Here is an 8,317-nt window from a genome sequence, read left to right as displayed (position 1 = left end):
TTCAAATGTTATGAAAGGGGGCGTGGCCTGGGACTAGGCGTTGTCAAATATAGGGGCCGCCTCAGTATCACATGTAGACCACACATTTTAAGTTTCATGTAAATCGGATGATGTTTGTATATATGCATATTTCTTGTTGCCAGATGGTGGGCTATCTCCAAAACTCCATATTAGCCTTAGATGTCTCAGGCCTGGGACTCTTGGTTTTTGTGGAAATTTCAAGCAGATACGACAACGTACCACTGTAGTTACAGCCACTTTCTCAGTGATCCTAAACACTCAAATGGCCGCCATGCCACGCCCACAACCGTTTGAGGAAAAGTTTTTCTTTTAATAACTTTTCATCTTCAACATCTTAAGATGACTCAGATGATTTAAAGTCGATCTGATGAAATCTCTAGAGCAGTTTGTTAAAGTATAGCACCTTGTCTTTTAGAACTACTTCCTGTTGCCACTAGGGCGCTATGACTTTGAGCGAATTCAGCATGTGAATGTCGTCAGGGGCGACTCTGATAATCCTGAAAAGTTTCAAGCCAATTGGACAATGTACACTCAAGTACACTCACTTCCTGTTATGAGTCACATTTCCTTCGTTGCAGATGGTGCGCTATCTCCAAAAGTCCATTTAGCCTGCAGATGTCCCTCAGGCCTGGACTCTTGGTGTTGTGGGAAAGTTCAAGCAGATACACAACGTACACGTAGTTACAGCCAATTTCATCTTCATCGCTAAACACCCAAAATGGCCGCCATGCCACGCCCACCCGTATGACGAAAAGTTTTTCTTGGGGGGGGGGGTTAAGAGGTGGCCAGGAGCAATAATTCCATAAGCCTCAGTGAAGAGGTATGTTTTAAGCTGGGTTTTAAAGGTTATATATAAGGAGAGAGCAAATAGCAAGAGGAAGCTGGTTCCAGAGCGATGGTGCACTGACCAAAAGGCTTTGTCACCAAATGTCCGGACTTGGTTTTGGACAGCAAGCAAGTCCTGTCAGAGGACCGCAGAGACCGTGACTGAGTGTATGGGGTGGGAGCAGATCTGTTAGTACTGAGGTGCAAGTCCATGGAGAGATTTTATGTCAGTACGAGAATTTATATTTTGATCCGGGACTTAATTGGCAGCCAGTAGGGCTTCTTCAGGATGGGAGTGATGTGAAGTCCAGGTTTTGTGTGGGTGAGCATCCTACCGCAGAGTTCTGCGTACTGAAGTCTGTCAGTAGATTTGCTAGCAGACCAAAAGGATACCTTGCAGTAATCAAGACGGAGGTGATGAAGGAGTGGAGAGGGTCTCAGCTACAGAATTGGAAAGCCACGGTCGGAGTCTGGAGATGTTCTTGATGGTAAAAGGCAGTTTAGTAGTGTTTTTGATGTGCTAATCACAAGGTTAACTGTTTCTCCCCTGACTCCAAAGTGTCCTTGAGCAAGACAGACCCCACTGAATTCCGACAGGCCGGCCAGAGCCTTGCATGGCAGCTCCTCCACCATCTGTGCGGGATTGGGTGAATAAGCTTTGTCCGGTAAGGTAGAAAAAGATAAGTTTAGCAGTATAGCTCTGTATCTCATATATGAACTCACTAATCCTTACATTTAAACCATGAATTCCACTTTGGCTATTAAAATTCATCATTTCATAGCCTTGGTCTCTGAGATTGTTATTATGCATACTAGGCATTATGGTTCTAAATATAACAGTTTGTATTTGTTTTGCAGATGGGCATGTAAGCACAAAATTATTATATGTTAAAATTATTTTTAAATCATACTCAGATGTTCTGGTAGAAACTGCTGGATTCAGGATTTCACTCTCATCCATTTATGAAGCCTCACCGGATGGATAAGTTTCTGCAGGTTCAGGTGTAATGGAGATAATAGATAATTCTAGATAATAAAGTGCCCATTTTTTGCCCAAAAACCTCTCTATAAATGAGGCAGTAAACTCTCTGCAGACGTTTTCCTTGAAAAAGATGAGCAAGGAAGCATCAGGCTGAAGAGGGACCATGCTTTATTGTGAAGTACAAATTCAGTTGTTTGTTACTGAAAAAACCTCATTGTGATTATTACTTTGGACTGAAAGGGAAATACTTCACCCGTGTGACACCAGATGTGCAATTGTTTTGCAAAAATTTGGCATGGTTTAGATAATTTTTAAGAAATGTATTATTCCCAATTGCCAAGTATTTTTCTGCTCCAAAAGCAGTAGAATATTTAAAATCATGGTCACAGTGGTACTACTGCCGGAGCCCAGAAGTAGGGAACATGTTGATCTGTGTCAGGTTTTTTTCAGTTCAATTTCACCAAACCTGCCTTCACATTAAAAACTTCCTAAACGGTGAATATGTCCTAGCTGCAAAAAATGGTTTAATACACAAAAGAAAGATTAGTCGTGAGGATTAGAAAAGGAGAACCCACATCTTTATTATGTAAAAAACAGACAGACAATGGGATTAAATGTTGTACATTTGGTGACATGACGGGGAACTGTAACACACAAAGAAAAATAAATAAGGGGTGATGTGCTATATATAAATATATAATACTGTAATATACGTGTTTGTTGTCATTATTGTCTAATAGTTATTATGCTCTAGAACAATGAATCCCTCTCAGTTTAGACATTTTACATTGCTGTCTAGTTTTGTCTTTTACCCAACACTCCACCATATTACACTATACGCATACACACCATGTTTACAAATACCTAAAATGTCTTGTGGCAATTTCCTAAAGGAAATTGCACAAGACATTTTAATAAGTAGGGTTGTTTAAACTTAAATTTGCATCTGTCTAAATTACATTTTTTGTGATTACTGAAAGGGTACAACAGATTCAGAGCACAACTACTTTAACTATTTTGTCTAGTACACATCCGGTCAAAGGTTTGGGGTCATTTAGAAATTTCCATTGCACTCCATTGTAGACAGACTACCAGCCTTTAAACCAAGGTACGTTTTTCAGATTACATACGTATGTGCTAACATAATACAAAAGGGTTCTCCAATGTTTTTCTAGTTATTTTTCAAAATGACATCAGATCAGTAATGAATGTGCCTTTGGAACACTGATAAATGGTTGGTGATAATGGTAATGTAGACATTGCATTAAATATCAGCCACCCACTCAATCAGTCTGTATTCTGTCTATATGAGTGGTATGGAATTTGTAAGTGACCCCAACTTCTGACCGGTAGTGTACGTCACATTATTTTCTCTATCGATGTCATAAAACATTGGGTTATGGTTGTAAAACAGTGTATTTGTGTATCCAAAGAGTGCTAACCTGTTCTGCCATAACTAGGTCCAAGTGAGCAAATGGGTGTTAAAAAATTGCTTTGCTCTGTGTGGACTTATTCACTAAATGAAACAAATTGAGCCTTGGGGCTATAATTGCTATAATATGGTGAGACTTGTATGTTAAGTAACACTGAGCATCTAGCTAGTAGTTACTTGGTTTCGCAATATATTTTGAAACAATCAATATTGCCAGTCTTTTCAAAGTTACTGTTCCTAAATGCATATGAAAGAGATTTTCTTAATGATTCCTTAACAGGCCCTAGAATTAGACTGGCACCAAACTGCAATTCAAACGTCAATACAGTGTTGACAAAGCTTGAAACAGAGGTACATCAAAGCCAAAATATTATGCCAAAAATCAAAAGACAAATTAATTCTCATCTTGATTTAAGCCAGCATGTACTGGTGTAATATGTTAGGTGGATTTAGATTTGAGATGGAAGCTACAAATGAAATACTGTCACTATGTGTGAATATGTTTTTAACCCACAGGATATTAACCTTCATCTCATTCAGTGCAGTTCATTTTTTCTTTTTTAACAACATATTTTCATGTTTGTCGAGCTTGCATTCCAACTCAAGCGATGATTGTGTTTTCTTACAATTTTCACTCTTTCATGTTTTTTTTTCTCAAGTTCTTTGTTGATGTTAGATTCTTTCACCGGGCTGTTGCACGAAAGTAGAATAAAGATATCCAGGATAAGTGAAAAAGCGAGCTTGACTTTAGTGTGACACCTGCTCACGCGGCTTTATCGGTTGCACGTTTTCCGAGCCAGGATAACAGGTGAGCTATGTCAAGCCAGGTGTAGATAGCTGGGATAAGTGCACTTCACGTCTTTCCAAATAGACCATGTTATGATCCAGATTTACTGATGCAGAGATGAGAAGACGCAATGCGCCAAATGTTTTCACCCCATGGCACATCTTCTAATGGAAAGTAACGAGGAGGGGAAGAATATGGAAAAGGGAATACGGCTCTTATTCAACGAGAGAAAAGCCCGACATAGCGGACCCACTGAATGTGTGGGGTTTAAAAATATCTACTTTGCCTCAAAGAGAGCGAGGGAACAATGTTCCGCAGAAATGGCCCTACGGACTTTAGGCTTATTTCAACCCTTATTCACAACGTGAGAACATGTTTTACAACCATATGCCAAATCTCATAACTATATCTAATTCTTGTACAATTAATGTCTAACAGACAAATCAGAAAGGGACACACACTTTTTTATTCTTCTACAGTGACCGCCCAAAATAAAGATTAGAGCATGTGGTGTTCCCAGTGTGATGATTAACTACACTACATACGTGCTGTATATAGGCCACATTATTAGTCCGGGGATGTGAGACGTATAGGAAGGTTATGAAACCAATATAATCTATAACAAAAACAATAGGCCCACTTATTAAGGTACACAAACAACCCTTCATTAGAGAAGGACAACAACAAGAAATGAAATCATGAATGTATTGGTCTCTGACCAGTCTGCCATTATTATCATCTGGAATATTGCTACATTAATACCGTCACACTTATCTCCGGAGCGGCGCCTGTAGAACCCGAAGCTGAGAACACGCACGCTGCTGCGCTGCTTCACTCTACTTTTACATGAGAGGTGGACAGCTTACGCGCACTCCAAGTCCTGCTGTAGGCAAGCCCACCGGCCACCGCGCACCAGGCACCGGGCAGCTCCCACCGGCCGCGGCGGCCACCGTCCCCGGCACGTCCGGCACGCAGCATCGCCTCGACACACCCACCGTCCCACCGGGAAAGTCCCCTCCGCATCAGGGTGCCAGTGCAACCATTTCCTACATCCTAACAACTGGTAGGTTAATCAACTCGCTGAAAACAAAAGTACAAGTAGGTCTAATTGGTGTTAATTAAAATAACAGCAGAACACATCACGAAGAAAACTGAATAACTGTTAAAACACTGTTTATTTTGGATTAGACGGCAAGTTGATTTGACACATAGAGACTCCAGATTAATCTTAGCCTGCTGTTTAGCCTGCTCTGGACCATGCTAAGCCGCAAAGAATAAACTCAGGTTACTATTTGCTGGGCTTAATTCAATCTGGTTATCGTCACCGAGTCCAGCTAAATTCCTCCAGGATACTTGACTATCCGGCCTTAATCCCTTATCCTAGTTTCGTGCAACAGGCCCCAGTCTGCAGTAATGAACGCTTGCTGCTAGTCTTAAAGACCCGACATCCTTACTGCTGCAATATGTGACTTTGCGCTTTCTTCTCAAATCCTTTGAAGTTTTGCTCTCCTGTCTTCTGTTGAATACATTAAACCGCATCTTTTTTTCTCTTCTCTGGGAGATGGAAATGATTGAGTGATGAGAATGTATCAGGTGAAGCAGAGGGTTGTTGCTCTTTTGTCCCTAAACATAACTAAGTAGGGGAGAGCCTGACAGTTGAAACCTTTTTACATAACGTAATTTACAAAGCGTGCTCAGTGATGTACTGAAATCTGATATTTTTGTCACTAGCGAACCTACACTTGTCATCTGTCAAATACATTGTATTTCGTTTGGACTCCGTTCAGGAGTGATTACAACAAGATGGGACGTGCGTACTGTTCCATCGTTCCCCTCCAGGACGGGACGATAACAAAAAACAAGCATGCGGGGACGATGTAAAATACCTTTAGCCAGCTAAGGGAGACTTCCAACACTTAATAATTTTACTGTTATCATGGATGGACTTCCAAGAGTGTTATATACACAGGTGTGTTGGCAGACGTATATGCTCTTTGTTGAATAGTACTGTTAATATAATCTACTTGCCGTCCATCCTGAGCGCGTAGACCGGTTATTGAAAATCATGCACTGTGGATGGCTGTGCTAATTTTAAGCTAGAACATGAAGTTTTTCTATTTAAATCATGTTTCTATTGGGAAATGTTGTGTCACCTAGGTTTTTACATGGGTTAGACCACTGGACAATCCAAAAAACGCCCCCAACAAACCCGTCATCTCCACTAGGATAAGCATGAGGGAAAAACTCGACCCCCCCCCTACCTGGTGGCTAATATATTTTCATCATTCTAGAACACTGCTTTTCCATGCCTCACCTCCATAAATACTTGTATGTACACAGACATTGTGCATTTAACTTAAATCCATGGGATTCCATCCAGTCAGGAACGGTTTGAACAACCGTGTTTCAACCGTCCCGACACGGACATATGACATTACTCATACGCCTGTTTTGTCTTCTATAGTCATGAGACAACACTAGACAATCATGAAATAGAAGTCGTGGGATTGTGGAGATCTAACTGGTCTACTGAATACCGTATAGTCAAACCTTTAAATTGAAAACACTCGTGTGTCGTTAATATCCAAAAAAATGTGACCGGGCTAATGAAGTTTTAACTTTTGACCACTCAAACGCGTTTACCTGGACTGGTAAACTCCGTGATGAAAGGAAATAACAGGAAGATATTTAGCTGATAGGATGAGGTTTAACATGTGCCTATTGTTCAGACCTGAGGAAGTCGTCTATCATCATTACACCCGGATAAAACTGGAATGTGTCTACCGTCCCGCTTTCAATCGTCCCGGTCTTCCCATAGAAACACCATGAACAACTGTAAGATGTCCCGCAACCATTTAATGAGTTATGTGGCTTTTTTTACGGTTAGGTTAGGTTACCTTGTAATCCACACAAATCCTTCCGTATACTGCACCAGATAGAACTTGCATTGTTTGTATCACTAGATAGCTTAAACGTTGTGGCTAAAAGTGAATCCAGCTACAGCCGGAAAATACGCTACACTACCCTAAATCTCACAAAAGCTAGACTAAAATAATAATACATTTTTTAATATGATTTCAACCAGGAAGTTCGTGACAGTTCCTCTGGTTTGTTCAAGCCAAACCAACAATCTTTTCGCCTAAACCTAATCGAACTCGTCTTTGCCCAACGTAACTAGACTTCGTCGGCTGTAGCTGTATCCCTTCTAATTGCTACCCCTTAACCTTTAGAAACTCAATGTAACGGTTGAGGCTTACATAAACTAATAGTTTCGTACGTTTACCTGATATGAAGGTCACAGCTATACCAAAATCCATTGTTTGTGGCCTCTCGTAAAGGGCCTCCAGATTTGGTTCTGTCTGCTCGTAGCACGTTTTAATGGCAGCAATCTTTACTTCTTCTCTCCGGGATCTTTAGGATCCTATAAAATGCTACCCTCACCAATATCTTTTCCCCGATGGTTCTGGCATCCCGCACACAAGCGCTGTCCACCATGTTGAATCAGGCGTTTATTTGAAAAAGACGCAAATACAATAGGAGCAACTAGTCTAGCTAGCTATCCTGTAAGCTACTCGTAACGTCTGGCTCCAGCCCGTCTCTGGCGCTCGGCTCTGCCACTTTCCTGCCAATGAACGGTGTTTTGATCTTGACTGGTGCTGCTGGATGCATGGTGTCACTCGCCGGAGCATAAGCTTCTATACTTGGAGTGAAGCGAATGTTTGCACCATTTCCATTAACGTTACTTAAAACCATTACTTTAGCTATTTCATTTAGTTTAACTGTTTTCAACTTTTAGCTATTTAAACCTTAATTTTGAATTACAGCCAATCTTTGAACACACTCTATCATAAACGTTTGCCTAAAACCTCTGTTCACGTGCTTCAACTAGTTTTCACACACCACCCCAGGGTACAATTAACTTGCAAGTTAATATGTAGGATATATCTGTTCCGACGCTTCTGCAATGCTGCCTCCACAGGAAGCTAAACGTTGTTGCGACACTTAATTCCGCTGATAATGCAGGCTTGACAGCTTATTCAGTCTAAAAAAAATGTCTACTCAAACTCAACACTGGGAAGCAGTGCTATAGCGACGTTAACGGTTATGACATGCTTCTCACTACAGTTACCACAATTAGCTGTTAGCTAAACAAACCTTACTTCCTTATTGTAGTGTGCGGGTGGTTTATGGATGAATAGTTTCCTTTGTTCAATCAATTGAAAATATGTACACAGTCTTGACCTGTTGCCTCTTTTTGAATTTTCTGTTC

General features: G+C 40.8%; 1 long non-coding RNA gene across 1 annotated transcript in view; it reads left to right on the top strand.

Moving 5' to 3' along the window:
- LOC116701257 (uncharacterized) overlaps positions 1–5,392 on the top strand; it is a 19,000-nt gene extending 13,608 nt beyond the window's left edge. The window contains exon 3 of the long non-coding RNA XR_004334873.1: positions 5,382–5,392. This is a non-coding gene — a long non-coding RNA (uncharacterized LOC116701257). The remainder of the gene's footprint in view (positions 1–5,381) is intronic.
- The last annotated feature ends 2,925 nt before the right edge of the window (positions 5,393–8,317 follow it).

This window comes from Etheostoma spectabile, chromosome 14 (assembly GCF_008692095.1).
Source record: "Etheostoma spectabile isolate EspeVRDwgs_2016 chromosome 14, UIUC_Espe_1.0, whole genome shotgun sequence".
Taxonomy (NCBI): Eukaryota; Metazoa; Chordata; class Actinopteri; order Perciformes; family Percidae; genus Etheostoma; species Etheostoma spectabile.
The sequence above is the reverse complement of the archived record's forward strand: the minus strand, read 5'-3'. Positions and strand labels throughout refer to the sequence as shown.